Source organism: Pongo pygmaeus, chromosome 8, assembly GCF_028885625.2.
Source record: "Pongo pygmaeus isolate AG05252 chromosome 8, NHGRI_mPonPyg2-v2.0_pri, whole genome shotgun sequence".
Taxonomy (NCBI): domain Eukaryota; kingdom Metazoa; phylum Chordata; class Mammalia; order Primates; family Hominidae; genus Pongo; species Pongo pygmaeus.
In genome coordinates, this window is record NC_072381.2 from 38554837 (window position 1) to 38578310 (window position 23474).

General features: G+C 41.4%; 1 pseudogene; it reads left to right on the top strand.

Moving 5' to 3' along the window:
• Nucleotides 1-420: 420 nt before the first annotated feature.
• Nucleotides 421-23075, top strand: LOC129044993 (palmitoyltransferase ZDHHC5-like; annotated as a pseudogene).
• The last annotated feature ends 399 nt before the right edge of the window (nucleotides 23076-23474 follow it).

Consider the following 23474-nt stretch of genomic DNA (forward strand, 5'->3'; position numbering starts at 1 on the left):
ATCCTGATATTCTCCACTTCTTTCAGAGACCTGCCTGCATCCAAGAGCTGTCCCTTGATCTTCCTGACTGTCTGTGTTCTCCACCTGCAGCCATTTGCATGGGTACAGCCTACTACTTGTCTCCATGTTTTAAACTGTACAAGTTGTGTTTCCTAGTTTCCCTTTTTGCCTTGTTCTGCGGATATGGTTTTCCATCATTTGGAATCTCCTTTCCTCCTCCCATGTGCTTTCCTTCATTTGAGTTCTGTCAACTTTTTTGGCTTTATCTGGGAGGGGCAAGGGTGATCGTTTGAAATTTTCTGTGTCCCTGGTTTCCTTCTGCATTCCTCTCTGTTTCTTCTGTCATCCCATTTTCTTGTCTGTTCTGCTGCTGTGAGGGCCTGGGCTATGTGGCAGGGCAGATCTCCCTTCAGAGCTCCAATGTGCCTGCAGAGATTCCAACCCAACAAGTATGTTCTGGTCTCAGCAGCCACTATGGTCCTAGTGGGAGCTATGACACTCTTCTTTGCCTTTATGTGTCCAGGACTAAGCCTCTGTGTGTCACCTGCAGTGCCCATCTACAGTGCAATTTTGCTTCTCTGTGTGCTGGCCAACGTCAGCATGGCCACCTTCATGGACCCAGGGATTTTCCCCCTAGCTGAGGAAGATAAGGACAAGGAAGATGATTTCCCAGCTCCCTTTTACAAAACAGTGGAGATCAAGGGCATCCAGGCACACATGAAATGGTGTGCCACCTGCCACTTCTACCATCCCCCTCAATGCTTCCCCTGCAGTGTCCATGACAACCGTGTGGAGGAATTTGATCATCACTTCCCTGGGTGTACAACTGTATTGGTCACTGAAACTACCATTATTTCTTCCTCTTCCTCCTTTCCCTGGCAGCTCACACTGTGGGTGTGTTTGCTTTTGGCCTCCGTTATTTCCTCTACCACACAGAGGAACTCTCAGGGGTCTGCACGGCTGTCACAATGGCAGTAATGTGTGTGGCTGGCTTATTCTTCATCCCTGTAGCTGGCCTCAAGGGATTTTACATGGTGCTGGTGAATAGGGTACATAGAACCAACCAACAGGTTGTGGGTAAATTCCAGGGAGGTGTGAACCCCTTCACCAGGGCTGCTGTAACAATGTTAGCTGTGTTCTCTGCAGTTCTCCAGCACCAAGGTATTTGGGGGGACCAAAGAAAGAGAAGATAATTGTAGTCAGGCCTCCCTTCCTTCAACCAGAAGCTTTCAGATGGGCAGACAGCTGTGAAGATCATGGATAATGGCCTCTAGGGAGAGCTGAGTAAAACTAAGTGTAAGCGAAGCCTGGAAATAACAGAGAGCAAATCTGCAGATGCTGAACCTCCATCTCCTTCTAAGCCAGATCTGAGCTGTCACATGGGGCTGCCACCACACCTCAGGCTAGCTACTAATGAGGATAGCAGCTTACTGGGCACAGACAGCTCCCTAGCACCTACCATGTCCAAGTATCGGCCAGCTAACAGTAGCAGCAGTACATCAGCTGCATTGCCACATTCTTGCAGTGCCAAGTTGAGTTGTGGGGATGGCTTGAAGGAGCCAACCTCAATTGTAGAGAGTAGTGGTCATCCCAGCTACTGCTCAGAGCCCAGTGTGGAGCCAGAGAGCTTCTGTTCTACTGTTGCAAATGTTTTCACTTCAATCCACTATCCAGTGGCTCATGGTCCTCCAGCCTCAAGTCGGCCCAGGGGTCAGGCTTTGAGCTGGGCCAGTTGCAGTCCATTTGTTGAGAGGGCATAACCTCCACTTCCTATAAGAGCTTGGCCAACCAGACACGCAGTGGAAACCCACCTTACGACAGCTTGCTCGTACCTTCAGACAGCCCTGGTTTTGAGTCAGAGAAGGCAGGGCTTGAACCAGACCCACCTTTAGGCTATACCTTTTCCTTCCTGTCAACCAACCTGGCCCTGCGACAGGATGCTGAGAGGCACCCACATTTGGTGCCAACTGACCCAACACACCGAGCACCTTCCCCAGTCCATTACAGCAACGTCAGGCCACATTGCAGTTTCCTCCAGGAACAAGAGAAGCTGCCGTGCCAGTCACCCCCACTCCCAGGCCGTGAAGAAAAACCAGGCTTGGGGCACTCAGCCATTCAGTCAAACCAGGCTCAGGCCATGCCCCTCGTACTAGTTCCTCCTTAGATGATTCAAAGAGATCACCTTTGGGCAAGACTCCACTGGGACACCAAACTGTCCCCCATTTTGGCAAGCCAGATGGGCTAAGGTGCCGAGGACTACGGTCCCCTGAACCAGGCCCAGTGGCCCCATACCTGGGCCGATATTTGTCTTACAGCAGCCAAAAAGCCCCACCTTATGTTTCTGAGACGAAGAGGTAGCCTTGCAGACATGACTGACACCCAAAGATGAAGTAAAGCTAAAGACTGCCTACAGCAAATCCAATGGGCAGCCAAAGAGCACAGGATCATCTTCCCCTGGCCCAGGCCAGCCACCTCTCAGTAGACCCACGAGGGGAGGAGTCAAGAAGATATCAGGGGTTGGTGGGACCACCTACGAGATTTCTGCAAGAGCATTCAGTGCCTCCCCTCCCAACCCCTCTGGGCCAGGGGGCCACCTTCCTTCCCTCAAGGGGCTCCCCTCCCCACATGGGCATTTTTTAAACCACCGATTCCCAAGAGGATGAGGATACTGGGGTAGCAATCCCCCTTTTATCTTTTAAGATCTTCCCTCCCTTAATCCCTGGACCAGACTCAGTGGATATTTGTGCAATTGCTTGCCCTGGAGGGAACCAGATCTTTTTTTTTTTTTGAGACAGAGTTTCGCTCTTGTTGTTCAGGCTGTCAGGCTGGAATGCAGTGGTGCCATCACAGCTCACTGCAACCTCCGCCTTCTGGTTTCAAGCAATTCTCCTGTCTCAGCCTCCCAAGTAGCTGGGATTACAGGTGCCTGCCACCACGTTCGGCTAATTTTTGTATTTTTAGTACAGACGGGGTTTCACCATGTTGGCCAGGCTGGTCTTCAACTCCTGACCTCGTGATCCGCCTGCCTCAGCCTCCCAAAGTGCTGGGATTATAGGAGTGATCCACCGTGCCCAGCCGGAACCAGATAATTTTTAAACCTGAAATAATTTTTTATTATTGTTACAGATCCTATTTTTTTCCTCTTCTGCATTACCTGGTGCGTGTGTACATATATATAAAATACAAATCAAAGAACTTGTATATCTATCCGGGGATGGGAAAATGACTGAGGTATGTGAATACGGAGGGATCTTACTCTTCCCACTCCTCAGACCAGCAGGAAAAGAGGAGAGACATCAAAGTCTCCCTTTTCCCCATGGTTTCCTCTCATTTGTCCCAGTTACCAACCAAGGAAATAGCATCCCCTGTTGGTGCTAAGTGTGATTAAGAAAGAATCCTGGGGAGAGGTGAGTCTGGGATCTTGAAAAGGAGAGGGAAGGACTTGGAGAGGACAGTTAATTTTCTAGGCTCATTGGCCTTTAGTTTCTCCAGGAAAGGAGTCAAAACTTCAAGACACTGGTGGTAGTGTGGGGAGATCAGGAAAAGAACTTGGCTAGCTCAAACAATATTGGATAATCCCCTCCTTCTGGGAGAAGGATTAGAATGGGCTTCTTCAGCTAGCACATCTAAGCCTCCCCTAGCTTACACAGTTTACTTGATTTTAAAATTTAAGGCCAGGAGAGAAGAATCCAAAAAGCACTATTTCTCATCACATGCCAAAAACTGGCAATAGAGAGAAGGAGTGGAAGGTCCTGGCCCCTCCAACTGTCCCTTGGGGGTTACTCCTTAGCCCACCTCACTACGGTGCTAGGTAGAGGAGATACCTGGGTTCTAACCTCTAAATAGGGGAGACCCCAGTCTCCACAAAGAGGCTCTTTTATTTTTTATTCTGGTTAGCCATTTTAAACCAACAAGGAATAAACAGAAACCCCAGAAAAAAATGTGTCATCTTAGCCATTCATAAGCATAGAGTTGAGTGGCATTGCGTGTATTCACATTACTGTGCAGCCAATCTCCAGAGCTCCTTTCATCTTGCAAATGAAACTCTATACCCGCTGACCCACTGAACTAACAATTCCCCATTTCCCCTTTCCCCCAGCCCCTGGAAAACACATTCTACTTTCCTTTCCCCAACTTGGGAGGCCCTAAGAAGCACAATGACTTGTCCAGGGTCACATAACTAAACAGTTGGAGGAGCTGGAATCCAGCTCTGTATCCTTAAGGCTGAGCCTTGGCTGCACCCAGACCTTTTTCAGGGTCTGTGGGGTGGGCTGTGTTGCTCTGACTATGTTCAGGTGTGGACAAGGCATTGGTGGGGGGAGTGTGCACTGTTGGGAGCCCACAGAGGGCTTTGGAGAGGTCTTGTGTGAGGAGGAATCTCAGGAATGTGAACCCTGAGAAGTAAACTCGCTTCCTTGATAATAGGCTCTGAACAGAGTATGGAATCCTGGTAACCAGGCATCCACATTCCAGAGACAGCCCCCTATCCAGCTCACATGGCCAAAGATACTCAAAGGAGGCAGATCATTTTTCTGCTCTTTCTCAACTGTCCAAGGCCCTCGACTCAGGAAATCCTAGAGAGAGGGTTTTTTTCTAACGATGCAGATGTTTTCTTGGGGCTCAGGCATTTTGCCAGAAAGAACCCTAATGTAACACCAGATGGCAAAGGGTGGTCTAAGCTAGACAAGGCCACGGCCACTCTGATTCCTCCTGGACAGCCACACATTCACACATTCCATTCTTCTGTGTGTGTTTTGGGGTGTGTTACACAGGGCTGGCTCATCCTAGGCAGGAGAAACTTGTTGGGGTGTTAGAAGCCTGGTGGGGCACTCATGATCACACCCCAGGGCTCAAAAATATCTTTTAAATTGATTTTATGGCACATTTCTAATTTGAATAGAGGCTGATTCATTCTTTGTTGTTGTTACTATTTGTGTATTTTATCAATTATTAGTACTAAAGATTCAAGATTGATTGTAGTGTATATATAGAACACACATTTGCCAAATTTTCTGAATGTTAGTCTAACAGTTTTCATTCTAAAAGTTGAAATTTTTCTACTTTTCTGTTTGCACTCATGCCCCCTATGGCAACTACAGTTCAAATTCCTAGACTGAAGTCCTTTTCTGTTTCTTCCTCCTTCCTCTTCTGGTCCAGGCTTAGGCCTCCCACTGTGTGTATGGGAGAGGCCCGAGGCTTCTGTCTTAGCCTTTTTTTTTTTTTTCTGAAATGCTTCTGATGTTAACTGTTGATTATATTCACAAAATGTTTCTTCCTTAATAAGACTGTTTTATTTTTATTTTTTTTGGAGACAGAGCGTCCCTGTACTTCTGAGGATAGGGTGCAGTGCCTCTTCATGGGCAGGATCATGGCTCACTGCAGTCTTTACTTCCCAGGCTCAAGTAATCCTCCTGCCTCACTCTTCTGAGTAGCTGGGACTACAAGCATGTGCCACTGCACCTGGTCAGAATTTTTTATTTTATTTGTTTATTATCTTATTTATCATTATTAATCATCAAGTGATTTATTCAAGGAGAGTCTGATGTGACTATTTTTTTCTAGTTTAATCTTTTGATTGAATAAAGAAACTAAATAACTTTAATAGTCTTAATTCATTGTTTTATTGCTATAATAAATGCCCTTTAACTTGTATGAATGGCTAAGTGCCTAAATTTAAATAAATACTATTATATTTATATTTTTGCATGTGTGTCACAGATAAAGACTAGAATTAAGGTTTCTATATATTTTATTTTTATTTTGTCCAGTTTTAAAATAGCCTAATTAAATAATATGAAAAGACTTAATAAACCTGGTTAGCTCCTCTACTAAACCTCTTTTCCTTGTATGTCTTGTGTTAATGTTTAGGCCTTACATACTCAATACTATAACCCAAATTGTTTCCTCTTACCTAGAGGCTATCAAGCTCCAAATAGTAATAGAAATAAAACCACACACAAACGCACCTTTCTTCCAAAAACTTATATGCCTTGTGTTAATGTTTAGGGCTTAAAAATACTCAATGCTATAGTTCAGATTGTTTCCTCTCACCTAAAGGCTACCAAGCTCCAAATAGCCATACAAATAAAACCACGCATAAATGCACCTTTCTTCCAAAAACCCTTAAACCAGTTCCCCAAAAATCCCTAGCTGCTGTTCCCCACACAACACCCCTTTCCAGCAAAATTAACCAAAAACATCAATGCCCAATCTCCCTAACAGCAATTAAAGTCTCCACTCCTGAGAGGGGACTGAAAGGAGTTAGTCAGCTTGCCTTAGGTAGATAGCAAGGGAAGGGTCCCCAAAGAGCCCCTGGCCCACTGGTCAGTGCCTCATTCCCACATAATATAAAAAGCAGCCTGGGAAAAACATCAAGCTGCAAGCACCAGTAAGGGAACTAGCATGGGAGTTGTGCCTAAAAACATGCCTGTAGGTGCACAAATAAAAAAAGTCTGGCTCATTCAAATAAAAACTTGCAAAAATATCTGACTCACTCAAATAAAAACAAACAAACAAAAAAAAACAAGGCCTGGCATAAAAATGCCTTTGTCTTTTGTATAGTCATTGGGCTTCCCCCAAAAAGTGTCTTCTCCTTTTGTAGGCATGGGCACAGTAGGCTCCAGCAAGTTCTGGTGGACACTTTCCTTTTGCTTTTTTTAAACTGTAAGTCCGGTCTCTATAAATCATCACTTCAGCCCCTAATTGGTCCTGGGCCAAGCAAGGTCCCAGACCAAGCTAAGTCACACATTCTCCAAAACAGCCCACAAACTAAGCACATTTCTTCCCCTTTCCAGTCCATAAAATCCCCAAAACTGGCCTCATAGTGGGCAACCCTTTCAAGGCCCCATCTCTGTTGGCAAAAAACTTTCTTCTTTCACTTCTTAAACTTTCGCCCCAGCCTCACCCTTGTGTCTGTGCTCCTTTACCATCTTAAATGTAAAACAAAAAAGTCCAGGTATTATCTCAAACAACATAAAACTGCTACATTTTGGTGCATTAGTAAAACTACACCACTAGTTCCTTCTGAGGGGATGGAGTCCTTCAGACAGTCCTGCACCAGGCAAGTCATCAACTGAAAGAGTAACAGAGGCACTTGTGACTGGTTGTTCCAAACAGAGAACGGCAGTCTGTTGGAGGTGATAGAGCTTTGCTGATGGCAATGATTTCTCATCTCACCAGGAACACACCATAGGCCCCAGGAACAGGTTACAGTGTGTATGGAACCAGCAGAAATCTCATCCATCAGACCACAGCACAAGATGCTCTTGTTCAAATGTTAAATGTCCTTTCTTCACGTGTAGAAACACCAGACCTGGAGGAGGCAAACCTGTTCAGAGGCAAAGCCTCCACTGCATGTTTGTAGGTTTCAGTCTCCAGTGAGACAGCATGAAGCCCACATCCCTTCTTTCACCCCTGCTGCTTTTTACTGTACATTACATTTACATATATGTTTCATTATAGTTTTTCACCTTTGTATCCATTGGTCTCTCAGATTACCCATGAGTCAACACCACACTTAAAATTTTCAAGTCTTCATAATAAATGAGAGAAAAAATCACTCTTTTTCTTTTCAGAGTTTTTATGAATATTTGTATTTGTTTATTCTCTTTGCAATAAAATATCTGTCTGAAGAATAGAGTTAGATTGTAGGTATATTGGGATGAAACTCAATTTATAAAATTTTAAAGCATTTTTGCCCTCTTCTTACTGTTGAATCTTCTTTTGCAAACTTGCCGTGTCATTACTTTTGATTTGTACAAATCTATTTTTATGTTTTTAGAACCATTTTATAGAAATTCAGTATTTACTCAATTTTTAAAAATATAATTTTCTGTGAAATCCAATGTCTCTTTTACATCTATAAACGCATATGACCTTTTCATTAATTCTATTAATTCTATTATATTAATATATTTTGTAATGCTGAGTTGCACTTGCATTCCTGGCATACAGGTGCTTGATCATGGTATAATATTTTAATGAGTGGAAACAATGATCTCTAATATTTTAAAATTTTACTTTTATTTTAGTATGTCCTATTTGTCTGTGATATTCTCCATGGCTCAATCTGGATAATGTTCTCATATCATCCTTCTGTGCTCTTTCTAAATCTATTGGGAAACTTGATTCTTTTATAGTTCTTGAATTATTTAATTAGCATTGGTTTATTAATTTGTTCATTAATAGAATTTCTCTTTGGATAATATTAACTTGGTGCTTTTTCTTCTGCTTGAGGGTCTCTTTGATAAATGTCTTTATTTCTTCTATGGATATTGTACAGCTTAGAATCACTTTCTGTATAAGGGTAAATGTTGATAAAATATATATTCTTAGAACATGCATTATCTACATTTGCATATTCATTTTCATTGAAATGCACAATTTTGTCCCTATTTATTTTTCATATCAATATTTGACTTCAAATTCTTCTCTATACCTGTGGTCACATCTTTCTCAAACGTATTTTTATCCATTCATTACAAGGAATATTTTTAAAAATACAAGTGAACAGTCCCATTAAACGATACATAGGGCAAGGTTTGAGAGATTTCTCAGTTCAGGAGCTTCTATCCCCTGGGAGTCTTGGTGAGCCACCCTCCTGACACATGGATGTGCTCCTGTTTATTAGGTCTTGTAGTCATATTCTTGAGTTTTTACGGAGACTTCATCTTTTAGCCATGATTGTGTACATCCTTGGCCATTGGTGATCAACTCAACCTTCTGCCATCCCCTTTCTGAAGGTGGGGGTGGGGCTGAAAGTTTCAATCCTCTAATCATATGATTGATTTCCCCGGCAACCAGTCCAGCATTCTGTGATTACCTAGGAGCTTTTCAAAAATCACCTAATTAACACAAACAGTGTGGTTAAAAGAGATTTATTATGAATAGCAAAAATGCATTTTTCACCTTTATCACTCTGGAGCTGTTTTGGAGCTATTTCAACAGAGGAAAATAGGTTCAAATATTTTAACAAAATATAATCTTATTGTTCTAGTCACTTACGGAATTAAGAGGGATTTAGGAGCCTCACAAGAATTTTAGAAGCTGTGAGCCAGGAACCCTGGACGAAAACCAAAATATTTATTTTATGATACCATAATCTTCCTTCCTGCTAAACTGGATGGTACTCAAAATGATGCCCTCTGTAGTTTGTCTCAATTATAACGTAGATATTTGCTTTCTAAAAATCAAAGTTATTGACAATGTGTCAACTGGGAACTCACTCTGTATTTGGACAGATGGCACTTTGTTCATAAGGCATACCCATGATGGGCTTCACTGTGCAAATGACCTTTTCTAAATTGGGAAGAATTCCAAGATTTTCTGAGATACAATTTATGATACCCACATAGGTTCCCACAGTCAAATTCATGGACTCAGAAAGTGGAATGGTGGTTGCAAGATCCCGAAGGCAGTGGTGAATGGAGAGTTGTTCAATGAGATAGTTTCAGCTTTGCAACAAAACCCCACAAATTAAAAACAGTTCTGGAAATTGGTTTCATAATGTGCATGTAGTGAACACTATTAAAGAGGACACTTAAAAAAATGGGACAGGGCTAGGACCGTAGTCTGCTTAAGTGCAAACATCTTGGCAGGGACAATCCTTGGCAGAAGTCAGGACAGTTCAACCACTTTCCCTCCTGGCCCACCGTCGGTCAAAGTCAAGGAGGCAGGGTCATGCGAACTGTCCAATCAGCACCTCCACTGAAAAGACACACGGGGTCATACTCTGCATGCGCAGTGAGGAGGTCACTGTTCACTCTGGCTGTGTGGAGGTCACAGTTCACTCTGGCCTCTGGCGTCATTGTGTCTCCCTGCTGCTAAGGACCCTAGGTGGCTCTGAGTCATCAGTTGTTGCATCGTGACCTGCAGGTACTGAGAGATCCATAGAGAGGACTCTAGGACACCCCCAAAACTGGAAAATGGTGAGTAGGTGGGGCCGGGTGTTCCAGGGTATGGGACTGGTTGGAACTTAATGTGGCCATGCAGCCACAGCCGCCACATGGTCAACTCCAGAGTCTACAGTTCAAGGCCACCAGTGACACAGCTTGACCCTTGGTCTCCTTTGTGGGGAGTGGGCTGGCAGCCAGGATCCTGGACGCCCTGTCCCATCCCTGCTTCCGGCTACCTCCACCGGGCCCAGAGCCCTCTTTAGGCACTCAGTGCCTGCAGCACAGGGTCTCCCCAAGATGTGAAGTGCCTACAGGGAGTCATCAGGAGGTGGGGTTCCTGCACTGGAGAATCCATTTGGGGCAGAACCCTCAGGTGAATCCAGAGTTCTCTTACTTGTGAGAACTGAAACCTGGGAGGGATCATTTCTTTGCTGCCAGGGTACAAGAGCTCCCAGAGGTCTTTCCTGGCTCTGCAGCTGCCCCAGCCCTCATCACCAGCTCACAGCTGTCAAACTTGAGGATGTATTTCACTTTCTGAATGTGGCTTTTCCCCTTTCAACTGTGGGGAAAGAGGTTCCTTATCTGGACTGATTAGAATGTTTGTATTTCTTCCCTTTGGTTTATTTGATCAAATATTGCCACCCCTAATTCTAGTTTCCTTTAGCACTTGATGTTATTTTCTTGTATGAATGTGTACGATGTTTAATTTACTGAAGGAGGAAGGAATGTAAGTTGACTGTGAAATGTTAGTACGACAAGGAAATCCTGGAACAAACAGAATTTTTGTTCTTTTTAGGAAGAGAAACTTAAGATGTCAGACTAGAGAATCTAAGTTCTTACATATATTTTTCTTTCTTTCTTTCTTTCTTTTTTTAAAGACAGAGTCTCACTCCATCACCCAGGCTGGAGTTGAGTGGAGTAATCACCACTCACTGCAGCCTCACTTTCTGGGCTCAGGTAATCCTCCTGCCTCAGCACACTGAGTAGCTGGGACTACACTACTACACCCGGCTAAACACAAACATTTTAAAATATCACTTTTGCATGTGCAAAAAGGCCTTAGAAAATTTTGAAATTTTAAAAACTCTACTATTCATTAGGTAATTGAACTTCTATTTTAACTGTCATGAGGAAAGCTACTAAAAGCAAATATATATCCTTGAAAATCCTAGCACATAAAGGGGTTGATCCCCAACCCCCAATGTATTATATTAATAATATGCTACTCGTTTCTGAAAATAGGTATAATAGGAGAACAAACTGTGATACGCCTTGTAATTTGAGTTAGGAATTTGAAATTTTTTTATTGATTTTATGGTTTGCAATTCCATAACCCTTAGTGTTTAAAAGATCAAGTCCCAGAATGAGTTTTTGTGTAGAAAAGTTGCATTTTAAGATTTTTAATTAAAAATAAAGACCACTGAAAGTAAAATGTGGTTTATATAAATGTTTTTCTATTTAAAATAAGTGATGCATGTAGAAGTTTTCTTAAAAAATCATAAGCTAGGGCCGGGCTCTGTGGCTCATGCTTGTAATCCCAGCACTTTGGGAGGCCAAGGCAGGTGGATCACGAGGTCAGGTGATTGAGACCATCCTGGCCAACATGGTGAAATCTCGTCTCTACCAAAATACAAAAATTAGCTAGGTGTGGTGGCATGCACCTGTAGTCCCAGCTACTTGGGAGGCTGAGGCAGGGGAATCGCTTGAACCCAGGAGGTAGAGGTTGTAGTGAGCCTAAATTGTGCCACTGCACTCCAGCCTGGCAACAGAGCAAGACTCCATCTCAAAGAAAAATCATAAGCTAGGAAAAATCTATATTAAGAAGAATCACTACCAGCATCTCCTGGTCCACTCCAGTGCTCTGGTGCTCTGGCTTCAGCCAGATGGCTAGCTTACATAAGTCATTGAGCATCCTTACTGTGCTTCTTTACATAAGAACAAGCAATTGTGAATACATATTTTTCTTAGCCATGTTTGATCTTTTAATGAGTAGTCACACTCCACGTTTTTTGATATCTGACGGATGACAATTTAAATATGCACCGCACCTGGACAAGGAGATGGGAACCCACCTGGGGTGGGCTCCCTCAAGAGAATTTCAGCAGATGCAAAACACACAAGCCCCTGCCTCATTGCCCTGGCCCCACCCAGTAACCACAATAAATACTCAGGCTGGCCTTTTTCCTTGCTCCCTCAAGCCATTTCACGACTGCTTGAGAGGTCTGTCCTGCCCTCCCTGAGACTTCAATCATGTGGGCATAAGCTTTTTCATACCCTCTCAACCTGCCATCAGTGTCGATATGAGACCCACACATCTGCAGGTGCCAATAACTATTGGTGCCATCTGCATGTTGCCCAGTCATTGACCACCGCCTTGTGGGTCTGTCTTCTCTTTGGACTGCTAAGCTGCTCTGCTGCCCGACGTCTCACACACATCTCAGCTGATATTCTTACTTGCTGGGGAGCTTGTGTTTTGAGCTCTGCTGCTCTCCATGGCATTGCTGTGCCATTCCTAGCAAGACTGAGTTCTATAATACCTTGGCATTTGGGAGCAGGAGTATGAGATTGGAGACCATAAAGTGGCTGTGAATTGATGTCTTTGCTAGTATTTATCTATGTATTTTAGAGTGAACCTGTGACTTTTACTGGGCCTTGGTCCCAATCTAAACAGTGTTGGCAGCCTTAGCAATATAGTGAGACCTCATCTGTACACAAAATTTAAAAATTAGCCAGGCATGGTGGCAGATGCCTGTTGTTTCAGCTACTCAGGAGGTTGAGGTGGGAGTATCATTTGAGCCTGGGAGTTCGTGGCTGCAGTAAGCCATGATCATGCCACTGCACTCCAGCCTGGGTGACAGAGTGAGACCCTGTCTCAAGAAAGCAAGAAAGCAAGAAGGGAAGAAAGCAAGAAAGCAAGAAAGAGAAAGAAAGGAAGATTGAAACCCATTGTACAAGACCTATTTAGTGAAGAGGTGATTATCTCCAGCACATCTCCTTTTAGTAGCCCAATTTGTCCTGTTCCTAAACCTGAAAAGAATAAATGGATCTTCATAGTGGATTACTGGATTACTGTAAAATCAATGATATGGTTGCACCCATTAAGCCCTATACCTACTACTTAACATAATAGAAATAACTGAATCCATATAATCAGCAATTGGTACATACTTTGCTATCACAGATTTGGCTAGGTCTGTTCTGATCAATTTCTTTCCAGCTTTGTTTAACCTGATGTTTCCCTTTACTTTGGACATGATATGCTTCTATCTGGTTGCCCTGAGGGAACCTCAAAGGCCTTGCCTTTGTACACAGTCTCTGCAAGCAAGATCTTAACTCAATCTTTGCCTTTGCCTAGAGTGACATCTAGTTAAAATTCTTAGAAGTTACTTGATAACCAGAGAGCTGCTCCCAGCCTGACATCCTGTGAAGAAATAGCTATTGTTCCTATTGGCACCCACAATATCTTTGAGTTTTTTATTTATGTTCTGGAGGCAGCATAGTCCTACCCTACAGATTTTATTTCAGCCTATTTATGCTGTGACTGGCAAATTGGCCCTTTTCGAATGGGCACACCTAGCACAATGACTGTGGATTCTGTTCTGATTGCCATACAGCAGGCACACCTGTCGGTGACCTCACAGACTCCTCTATAGAGGCCTTAGCAACCTCCTTCATGCCTCCTAGAGTTACCCATGATGTTCAGAAGTTACCACAGGCATCTGAGGCAAGAAACTGCCTTCAGCTCAACAATAAACGCCATTAGAACTGCAGTTGCCACCTTGTACTGGGCTTTCCTAAAAGTGGAAGCTCTTCTAGGACCAGAGCATGTGACTCTACTCAATTGCTCATTATGCTTTGGAAACAGCACCCTGCACAAGGTCTCCTTTTGACATTATAATGAAGTCCAGTGTTGGCCTCCAGCATGGTTTCCCTGCAGGAGGCGATGACTTCCTTTCTCAGTCCTTTGCCAGATGCCACAGTGCTCAGGGAGGTCTTCCCTCTCCTAGACCCCTTGCTACCAAGTGAACAACAGTGGGGAGTTGTAGACTTTGCAGATGACATCACCATATTTGTACATCATGGAGCTCTCATATGAGAGTTGCTGCATTTTATCCTTATATTGGGAGGGACATGATAAGGGACCAGATCCAAGAGTGGGCACAACTGACTCAACATCAGGCAGTTACCTTAGCACTGGCCAAAGTAGATGTACAATTTTCCATTTCTACCATCAGAGAATGAGGATTGCTATTGTTTTGCATTTTCATCCTCATTTGGTGTTCTCTGTGTTTGGAAAATTTAGCATTTCTTTTTTTTTTTTTTTTTTTTTTTTTTTTTAGACAGAGTCTCGCTCTGTCGCCCGGGTTGGAGTGCACTGGCACGATCTCGGCTCACTGCAAGCTCCATCTCCCGGGTTCACACCATTCTCCTGCCTCAGTCTGTTGAGTAGCTGGGACTACAGGCGCCCGCCACCATGCCCAGCTAATTTTTTGTATTTTTAGTACAGACAGGGTTTTACCGTGTTAGCCAGGATCATCTCCATCTCCTGACCTCGTGATCCACCCACCTCAGCCTCCCAAAGTGCTGGGATTACAGGCATGAGCCACCATGCCCGGTGGAAAATTTAGCTTTTCTATAAGTGCGTAGTGATGTTCAGTTTTATTTGCAACTCTCCAATCTTATGGCATGTGATATTGACCATTATTTTTTCATTTGCCTTCTGAATCTTTTTGTTTTTAGACATAGGATCTCACTCTGTTGCCCAAGCTGGAGTTCAGTGGTGTAATCATAACTCACTGCAGACTTGATGACCTGGGCTCAAGCGATCCTCCCACCGCAGTCTCCTGAGTAGCTAGGACTACAGACATGCACCACCACACCCGGCTAATTTGTTTATTATTTTCTGTAAAGACAGTATCTTGCTATGTTGCCAAGGCTGGCCTCAAGTGATCTTCCTGCCTTAGACTGACAAAACACTGGGATTATAGGCATGAGCCAGTGCACTAGATCTTGTTCTGATCATTTGCCCGTGTTTAATTGGGTTGTTTGTCTTCTTGTTGCTAAGTTTTAATAGTTATTTTGGTATTTTGGATGCCAGGTGTTTATCAGATTAGTGGTCTGCAAAGAATTTCTCCAAGTCTGTGGCTCTTATCACTATCTTTCACGGAGCAAGAACATTTTTAAAAAATGACATGAAACTTAACAATTATCTAAAAATTCATCATCAAACCCAAGGTCACATAGATTTCCTCCTATATTATCTTCTGGAAGTTTTATAGTTTTGTATTTTACCATTACGTCTATGATCTATTTTGAGTTAAGTTTTTGTGAAATGTGTAAGCACTATGTGTTGGCTACTTTTTTATGTGGTTTTATACTATTTTCAGCACTAGCTGTTGAAAAGACTTGCCATTATTGAATTGCCTTTCGTTCTTTATCAAGGATTCGTTGATTATATTTGTGTGAGTATATAGGAAAGTAGTTGACTTTTGTACAGTAAACTTGTGTACTTTAACCTTTTTTTAAAACTTTTTCTGTTTGCTGTTTTTCTTTCTTTCCCATCTTCTACTTTTTCTACCTTCTTTGCTTTTATTAAGTGTTTTACTTGATACCATTTTCTCTCCTCTTAGTCTATTATATTTTGTTGTTTTTTTTTTCAAGTTTTAGTGAATGTCTTTGAGTTTGCAGTATATATTTACGACAAACCGAAATCCTTTTTTTTTGAGTAACACTATGCTAATTCACCGGTAGTGCAAGTACCTCATGAAAAAGTATTCCCAGGCCTGGAGCGGTGGCTCACGCCTGTAATCCCAGCACTTTAGGAGGCTGAGGCGGGTGGATCAAGAGGGCAAGAGATCGAGACCATCCTGGCCAACATGGTTAAACCTCGTCTCTACTAAAAATACAAAAATTAGCTGGGTGTGGTGGCACGTGCTTGTAGTCCCAGCTACTGGGGAGGCTGAGGCAGGAGAATTGCTTGAACCCCGGAGGTGGAGGTTGCAGTGAGCCGAGATCACACCACTGCACTCCAGCTTGATGACAGAGAAAGACTCCATCACAAAAAAAAAAAGTATTCCTAATTACTTTCTCCCTTCCTTTGTAACATTGCAACATTGCTGTTATACATATCTTTTATCCATAAGCTGTAATCACCAAATACATTGCTGGTGCCAATATTTTGAATGAGCTCTCATCTGTCAGATGAAGAATATGAAAAACAAATTCTATTTTACCTTCATGTGTTTCTTCTCTAATGCTCTATTTTTTAAAAAATCATTTTTCTTTTTTCTAAGAACAAAAAAGTACACAAGGCAAGTGCACAGGTGCCAAATTATTATTATTTTTTGTCTTAGAAAACCTTTATTCTTTGGTTTTTAAGGGTATTTTTAACCTCATACGGAATTCCTCGGTTTTTCTTTCTTATAATTTTTTAAATATTTCACTCTAATGCCTTATTGCTCGCATAGTTTCTGAAAAGAGTCTTACGTAAGCCTCTTTTTTTTTTTTTTTTCCAAACTGGGTCTTGCTCTGTCACCCAGGCTGGAGTACAGTGGTGCAGTCATGGCTCAATTCAGCCTCAACCTCCCAGGCTCAAGCCATCCTCCCACCTCAGCTTCCTGAGTAGCTGAGACTACAGACACATGCCACCATGCCTGCCTATTTTTTAAAATTTTTTGTAGGGATGGGGTTTCACTATGTTGCCCTAGTTTGTCTTGAACTCCTAGGCTCAAGCAGTCCTACCACATTGGCCTCCCAAAGTGCTGGGATTACAGTCATGAGCCACTGTGTGTGACTTGATATAATTCTTATACACATTATACTGAGGTGTTGGTCCCCTCCCCCATAACTTCTTTTAAGGTTGTTTCTTAGTCTTTCTTTGATTTTTTTTCCCACTTTGAATGTGATATGCCAAGGTGCGAATTTTGAGCCAGTTATGTTGCTTGTCATTTTATGAGATTCTTTGATATGTGCTTTGGTGTCTATCATTAATTTTGAGAAATTCTCAGTCATTATTGCTTCAATTATTTCTACTGTTTCTCTTTCTTCTGTAGTTATTACTATTGTATTTGTTACACTGTCTATACTTTTGTAAGAGTTCTTGGATATTCTGTTTTGTCATTTTGTTCTTTTATTTTGTTGCCATGTCAGTTTTGGAAGGTTATACTGACAGTTCTTCAAGATCACTGACTCTTTCTTTGGACATTTCCAATGATTGGTAATGCCCTTAGGGCATTCCTCTTCTTTGTTGCAGTGTATTTTATGGTCTTGAATGTCCTTTGATTCCTTTTTATAACTTTTATCTCTCTACTTCAGCTACCTTTATGTTCTTTCGTATTGTTCACTCTTTCTATGAGAACCCTTAGCATGTTAATTATACTAGGTTTAAATTTCTGATCTGATAATTTCAACCTGTCTTCTATATCTTAATATGGTTCTGGCGTTTGCCCTCTTCTGTGTTTAATTTTTATTTTATTTTTTTAGTATTTCTTGTGATGTTTTTGTGGAAAACTGGGCACAATATGCTGGGAAAAAGAAACTGAGATAAACAGGACTTCGCTGTATCATTTTAGGTTTATCCTCCTGGGGTTAGGCTGTTTACTATTTTCAGTAGCTGTAGATGTCAGAGGATAAACTTTCTTTTTTTTTTATTTTTTATTTTTTGAGACGGAATCTCGCTCTGTCGCCCAGGCTGGAGTGCAGTGGCGCCATCTCGGCTCACTGCAAGCTCCGCCTCCCGGGTTCACACCATTCTCCTACCTCAGCCTCCGGAGTAGCTGGGACTACAGGTGTGTGCCACCATGTGTGGCTAATTTTTTGTATTTTTAGTAGAGACAGGGTTTCACCGTGTTAGCCAGGATGGTCTTGATATCCTGACCTCGTGATCCGCCTGCTTCGGCCTCCCAAAGTGCTGGGATAAACTTTCTTTCCTTGCTTTCTTTCCTTGCTTTTCTCTCTCCTCTCATCTTTGGGGTTTCCTAGACACTTCTTTAATAAAGTCTAAATTGTGCAGGAAGAAACAGTGCAATATTCTTTCATGATATCCAACTATTTTTAAACAGAAATCCTAATGACACACCAGTAAAGTGTGCATTGAGAAGAAACATGTTATAGTCCTGTGACTTGATCTTAGTCTTTTAATGAGCCTGTGCCCCTGAGCTATGATGTCATGAGGTGTAATAAGAAAGACATTTAGTCTTTGTGTGTGGCTTTTAGCACAGAGTTTCTAAATCCCCTGGAATTTCATGTGTGATACAAGTGATAGGATTCACTTTAGTTGTAAAGTAGCTACTCTTGGAGATCCTAGAAAAGTTTAGGATGAGGACTGGTGACCAGAGTAATACTCTTGAATTTTCAGCCTTAGCCCACAACCTTAAGGGAGAAAATAGCAGCTGGAGATTCAGCTAATTACTGGTGTCCAATGGCTTAATCAGTAATGTCTATGAAATGAAGCCTCCATAAAAGCCCATTTTGGGGCTCTGAGGTTGGTAAACACATGGAGGTACTAAAAGGGTGGCATATCCAGGGAATACATGGAGTCATTCCACCTTCTCCCCATACTTGACAAAGGCACCTCTCCCATCTTGATGTTCCTGAGTAGTATGCTTTGTAATCAACTGGTGATACAAAATAAAGCACTGTCTTTAGTTCTGAGAGATGTTCTAGTGAATTGCTGAAATAAGAGCTATTGCAGGAAACCTCCAGATTTGTAATTGGCAGAAGTGAGTAGCATGGGCACCCTATTTTCTGGCTGGCATCTGACATGGGGAAATCTTGTGGAACTGAGCCTTTAACCTGCAGAGTCTGATGCTAATGCTGGGTACTTAGTATTATAATTAAATTAAATTAAATTTTAAGACATCTAGTTGGTATCAGAGTTGGAGAAAGTGCTGTTGGAAAAAACACCATTTTTTTTTGTCAGAAAGACAAAAAAACTGCTGCTCACCTTCACACATGCTTGTCAGTCTCCCCAACCAGGTCATGTAAAGCTTTGGAAAATATCTAGTAGGTTAGGCTTTGTTGAAATAGATTCACTTGAGGACAGGCCTTCTCAGGAAGAACATTATATCGTAGGAATATTACAAAATGGGTGCTTTACCTATCTAAAAAATTTGGAGACAAAACTTTGTCCTTGGTCCCTTAATTCTTTAATAAATGTAAGAAGAATGATTGATTTTATGTTTGTCTTTTATTTCCTGAATGTGAAGGACAGCTTCTGGGTTCCTTACTTTTCTGACCAGAGTTAAAAGTCTGTGACTTCATTTTGTGGATGTTTAATGAATAGCAGCTTTAAAATCTCATTCCTTTTTTTCACCATGTACTCCACATCTACTTGAGTAGGAATAAAGCCTGAGTTACCCTCATTTGTTGCTGGCAAGAAATCCAGTCACATCATCCGTTGCCTCTGTGCTTGAACTCCCACACTATTTCACTCCAAAAGCTCAATAAAAATCCCCAGAAAGGCTCCTTTTCTTGCTCTCTTAAGCCATTTTGCAACTGCTTGGGAGCCTCCTCTGCTTTCCTTGAGATCTCAAGTGTATGAGCAATGAACCATTTCATGAATATAGGGATTTTGTGAAGGTCTAAATTGCCATATGTTTTTCCTCATGACTAAGGTCCAACTTGTCAGTAACTTCCCGGGCCCATCAAATGGGATACAGAGAAAAAGGAAAAACTGACATTATGATAAATATTACACAAAAAATCAAATAAATACTTCTGCAAAGAATATTTTCACTCAGCCAGGTAGATTTGAGTATTTGTAAGAAGCCCTTCAAAACTATGTGGACAGTGGCTCCTTGTTACAATTTGGCTTCCCACAAACTTCTTGGCCTGTCATGTTTATTGATGGATATAGAAGAGCAAGCTTACAGTTCTTAAAGGTGTATTTATTTATAAAAAATGTCATCCAGACAGGGCATGCATGGTGGCTCACACTTATAATCCCAGCACCTCAGGAGGCCTAGGCGGGCAAATCATTTGAGGTCAGGAGTTCGAGATCAGCCTGGCCAACATGGTGAAACCCAGTCTCTACTAAAAATACAAAATTTAGCTGGGTGTGGTGGTGTGTGCCTGTAATCCTAGCTACTGGTGAGGCTGAGGTGTGAGAATCACTTGAATCTGGGAGGTGGAGGTTGCAGTGAGCCAATATCATGCCACTGCACTCCAGCCTGGGAGACAGAGCGAGACTCCATCTCAAAAAAAAAAGTCATCCATATTTGACCCCGTGTTATATGAAATGCTGAGTTATATCATGTGTGATAAGATAGAAAATAAAAGAGTTTATCTCACAAGGAGTTGATGGTCTTCCAATTTGTTTCGTTTGTTTCATTTCTTCAAAATGGTCCTAATCTACCTTTAGAAAAGAATAAGGTTTCAAGTTATCACAGTGAAAAGATATCAGTAATTTTGATGTGATCAACATGATAGTTTGGAATTTATGAAGAAGTGAGTGTGGACGGACAGTCAGAATTCTAACAACCAAGTCATACACTAAATGTTTGGAGACCTCAGATTTGTATGTGAACCTAGGAAATGAGTATGGATACTCAGAACTGTCCTTCTAACCATCCTGCTGTGCACATATGTGGTATGTTTTAAGACTCGGTATCCTTTGAGGATGTGGCTGTGAAGATTACCCTGGAGGAGTGGGTGTTGCTAGACTCTTCGCAGAAAAAACTCTACAGAGATGTGATGCGGGAAATCCTCCAGAACCTGGCTTGTATAGGTAAGAAGAACAACATTTTTCTCTACTTAATTATGTAGTGAACAAGTGTTCCTTGCTCCACAGATGTGTTCCAAGATTTGAGATGTGGAAAGGGAGTTCTTTGGTGATTAAACCAGACAGAGACACAGTTAATTATGAACCTAGAGTGGTATAATTTTTTGTAATTCCTAATACTTCATAAAGGTGTTTCTGGGTCTACATTTTAGGGGAAAAGAGGAAAGACCAGGACATTGAAGATAACTATAAAAACAAGGGAAGAAAACTAAGGTGAGTTGCATTCACTAAAATAATTAGTGATCCATGAGAGAGTTTCAAAAATAAGCAAGCAAAACAATAAGCAAAGGTTCAAATATATTCATTACCAGAAAATTTTTACCAAAAATGTTTTCTTCAAAATGCCATACACGTTCAGGGTGTGAAAAATAAATCACTTTGAAACATTAAGAAACCATGTCACAGCTGGGCATGGTGGTTCACACCTGTAATCCCAGCATTTGGGGAGGCTGAGATGGGAGGATTGCTTGAGGGCAGGAGTTTGAAACCAGCCTGGTCAACATAGCAAGACTCAGTCTCTACAAAAGAAAAATTAAAAAAAAAAAACAGATGTGGTGGTTTGCACCTGTAGTCCCAGCTACTTGGGAGGCTGAGGCAGGATAATTGCTTAAGCTCAGGAGGTTGAGGCTGTAGTGATCTATGATTGTACCACTGTACTCTGGCCTGGATGACAGAGTGAGACCCTGTCTCAAAAAAAAATAGCAACCATGTCTGCAAATATGGCCATATCAATAATAGCTGTAATTAAGTTCTTTTCTAGATCATCATGTATATTAATTTGCAAACAATTCAGAGATGGCAAATAATCTAAACTTTTAAAAAATGGTTAAAATACAATTCTAATACTTACTCATAAATATAAAGTCATTAATAAAAGCTATTAATAATGTGCCACTCACTTTTTACGGAGGTCATGTGGTTGAGAGACTCTGTGAAATTAAATATGGTAATCAATTTGGAAAAACCACAAGCTGGATGACAAACCTTAATATGAATAAGAAAACTGTTACTGGAGCAAAACCACATGAATGCATCATGTATGAGAAAGTCTTCTTGCATCATTCATCCCTTAATAGGCATGTGAGAAATCATGCTAGACAGAAACCAAAGGAGTATCAGGAATACAAAGAGGCCATATAAATGTAAAGAATGTGGGAAAACCTACAGTTAATCACAACTGCTTTCAAAACCATGAAAGAACTCACACTAGTGAGAAATCCTATGTGTGTAAGAAATGCAAGAAAGTCTTCCTTTATTATGCAACATTTCAGGCACACATAAGAATGCATCATGTAGCGAAGTCTTGTGCATGTACAGCATGTGGGGAAGCCTTTCAATATCACAATTTACTTCAAATTCATAAGAGAACTCACACTGGTCAGAAACCCGACAAATGTAAACAGTGTGGAAGAGCCTTTATGTGTTATAAACATTTTCAAAGATATGAAGGGACTTATACTGGAGAGAAATCCTATAAATGTAAACAATGCGGTAAAGCCTTCAGTTGTTCAAATAAGTTTTGAATGCATGAAAGTAGTCACACTGGAGAGAAACCCCATAAGTGTAATCAATGTGGTAAAGCCTTCCATTTTTTATATTACTTGCAAGTACCTGATAGAACTCACACTGGAGAGAAACCCTATGAATGTAAACAATGTGATAAAGCCTTCAGGTGTTCAAATTCTCTTTGATCACATAAAAGAACTCACACTGGAGAAAAACCCTATAAATGTAAACAATGTGATAAAGCCTTCCTTTCTTCCAATCACATTCAATTGCATGAAAGGACTCATACTGGAGAAAAACCTTATAAATGTAAACAATGTTGTAAAGCCTTCAGTTGCGCAAATTCTCTTAAATATCATGAAAGAAGTCACTCTGGAGAAAAACCATATGAATGTAAACGATGTGATAAAGCCTTTACTTGTTCAGTTTCCCTTTGAGAACATGAGAAAACTAACACTAGAAAGACATCATATGAATGTAAACAGTGTGGTGAAGCCTTCAGCTACTCAAAATCTCTTAAATATAATGAAAGACATCACTCTGGAGAAAAACCATGTGAATGTAAACAATGTGGTAAAGCCTTTACTTGTTCAAGTTTCCTTCAAGAACATGAGAGAACTCACACTGGAGAGAAACCATATGAATGTAAACAATGTTGTGAAGACTTTACTTGTTCAGGTTCCCTTCAAGAACATGAGAGAACTCACACTGGAGAGAAATCATATGAATGCAAACAATGTTGTAAAGACTTTACTTGTTCAGGTTCCCTTCAAGAACATGAGAGAACTCACACTGAAGAGAAACCATATGAAAGTAAACAATGTGGTAAAGTCTTCAGTTACTCCAGTCAATTTCGATTGCATAAAAGAACTCATACTGGAATGAAGCCCTTTTAATGTAAACAATACGGTAAAGCCTTAATTTCTTCCAGTCCCTTTCAAGGGCATGAAAGGAGTTACTGGAGAGTAAGTCTAAGCATATAAATAATGTTTTAAAGCCTTTAGTTCCAATTATTTAGGACGCATAAAAGAACTTATATTGGAGAGAAACTGTTTGAATATAAACATTACTTTAAAGCCCTCAGTTGCCTGTTTCTTTGGAAAGATGAAAGAGCTTATGGTGGTGAGAAGCTGTATGAATCTGAACATTGTGATAGAGCTTTCAGTTGACCTAATTTATTTCAAAGATGGACTCCTGCTGTAGTGAAAGCTTCAAAAATGTGAGAAAACCTTCAACTCTTCTGTAGGGTATGAATATATGAAATAACTGAGAGTGGAGAGAAATTCTATGAATGT